Source organism: Pseudochaenichthys georgianus, chromosome 16 (assembly GCF_902827115.2).
Source record: "Pseudochaenichthys georgianus chromosome 16, fPseGeo1.2, whole genome shotgun sequence".
In the NCBI taxonomy this organism is placed as follows: domain Eukaryota; kingdom Metazoa; phylum Chordata; class Actinopteri; order Perciformes; family Channichthyidae; genus Pseudochaenichthys; species Pseudochaenichthys georgianus.
This window is the reverse complement of record NC_047518.2, coordinates 40,403,389-40,405,699: the sequence shown is the minus strand read 5'-3', so window position 1 is coordinate 40,405,699 and position 2,311 is coordinate 40,403,389. Positions and strand designations below refer to the sequence as shown.

The 2,311-nt window shown below is 41.6% G+C and overlaps 1 protein-coding gene across 1 annotated transcript in view; it reads left to right on the top strand.

The window, feature by feature from the left end:
* The first annotated feature begins 208 nt into the window (after positions 1–208).
* The window catches only part of LOC117461570 (uncharacterized), a 27,129-nt gene continuing 25,026 nt past the window's right edge, over positions 209–2,311 (top strand). Inside the window, exon 1 of the mRNA XM_034103497.2 lies at positions 209–291. The gene's annotated coding sequence lies outside the window, so the exon portion shown is untranslated. The remainder of the gene's footprint in view (positions 292–2,311) is intronic.

The following is a 2,311-nucleotide window of genomic DNA, read 5'->3' as shown; positions in this document are numbered from 1 at the left end:
TGCTGTGTTTTAGGGGTGTAACGGTATCCGTAGCGTCACGGATCGGACGTCACGGTTCGGCACATGCAGTCACACGGCGAATACGCCTTTTTTTACGAGTGGGAAAAAAGTCTGTCACTCAGGGCAGCATTACACTATATATAATCCAGGGGGCGGTATTTCGCCTAAAAGCCAGCCGCCCGTAAATAACAAATGAAGAACAAAACAACAACACGAACGAAAAGTTAGTAGCTACGGCGAGTTCACACAACACACAAGAGCTAGAAGACCCACCTGCTTCTTCTAAATCAGGTGTGTGGGAACATTTCTGGTTCCCTGTGGACTACAATAACGATGGGGTGTGAGTTGTGGATCGGACGAGGACGGTGTGTCCGCGTTGTTCGACAGCGGTGCGGTATGCTAGTGGTAACACGTCAAACATGCTCAATCACATCCGAGTCAGTCTCAGTCCCCAGCGAGAGTGCTTTCTCGACGGCAGGTGACATAGTTACCGCCCACAGATCTGCCCTCACTACTGACAACGTAGACAAACTCATCTTTTTGAAGAAGAACTTGAAAACAGAGTAAAGCTTGAATACCTTTATTTAGGCATACTGGCCTCACACACTCACAAGTTAATTACACATGTTAGACATTGCTCCTAAAAGGTGCCGATTTTGTTTTATATTTATCATTGTATTTATTTTATATTTTGACATCAGGGGATGTCATACAGTTCTGTATTGCCTTTTATTGATTGTGATTGAAACACTTTCTTATTATTTATTTAAATATTTTCAAGACATTCTTTTTAGTTGTTCAGCTTATTGAACCTTTTTGTTCAGCCAATATAAATAATATGGCCATCTGAGTGTGTGTGTGTGTGTGTTACTGTTTGTGGTTTGTTTTTAACTGTGTAATACAGTTAATGATTCCAAATGTTAGAGTTCCTTATTTTCATACCAAAACTTGCACTACTGTTAAAAATAAATAACAGCAACAAAATTATGCATTTGGGACTTTTTTTTGCTTTTCCTTGTTGTACCGAAACCGTACCGAACCGTGACCCCCAAACCGAGGTACGAACCGAACCGTGACTTCTGTGAACGTTACACCCCTACTGTGTTTACAATGACACACTTTAATCTTCGGTGCATGTTTATTAGCTGTGAGCACTGCAGGTCTCCCAGTCCCCTCCTGGGCTTTCAAATGAAGACCGCAGCAAAATGTCTTTTTGCAGAAACTCTCTTGATGTGTTGCCTCAGTGTAGCAGGAGGCACTTCACCTCACCATATCCCCCTCAGTGTTGCAATTCATCACGATTGGATGTCATAGTGCGGTGTAGGAAATGTGTTTGCTATGTAGCGCTTCCCGTCCTGGACACTTCCAAGTCATCCTTCAGACCTCGACGGGGTGGAGACTTTAAATTATCTGGAGATTCATTAATTATTCTGCCTTTAAAATCAGGCATATAATCAATACACGATCCTTGACAGTGATTCAAAGCCAGCTGGCTTTCTCAACATGCACATCCACTTAAAAGAGAAAGGCCTCTTTAAGACATTATTGCCTGTTTCTATGGCCCTATATCCAGTCTATGGATTGGCATTTAAACAACATAAATCTACTCATGACCCTGGCTTTCAATTGAGTTCATGTATGCTATCTAGTTTTAATGAAACTGTCATTAGTTTTCTCAACAATGCTTGTACCACTGGCTGTTTTTTTATATCTGAACTTCAATAACAACCTCCAGGCAATGGCAGATAAATTGAATTTACAGTGACTGTACATCAACAGATTGTCCCTTCAGGGAGTTTTTTTTAGATGTTCTGTGTGATTTGATAGCCTAATGGATTCCTTGATCCACTCTAAACAACAAATACAGGATACAATGAAAGAAAGAAGCCAATTACATTACATGTTAGACGCTTTTATCCAAAGCGACTTACATACTCTATACTGTGGGCAATCCCCACACGAGCAATTTGGGGTGAAGAGTCTCAGGGACACAACGACATGCTGACTGCAGTGGGGTTTGAACCTGTGCTCCCCTGATCCCAACACCAACGCACAACCCACTGCGCCACACACCTCCCAATTCTGACCTCAAGGTTATGTAAGATTAAACTGTTTTGTATGAATAATTAAGCACATTCGTACAATTATTATGGTTGCATATGCTTTTCTCATGATAACGTCCCTATAGATAACCTTGGCTGCATGCGATCTGCTGCTCCTGGGCTTTTAAAATGAAAACCACAGTTTCTTTAGATGTGTTGCCTCTGATGTCTCACAGTCACAACATCAATATCCCTCTCAGAGCTGCAAT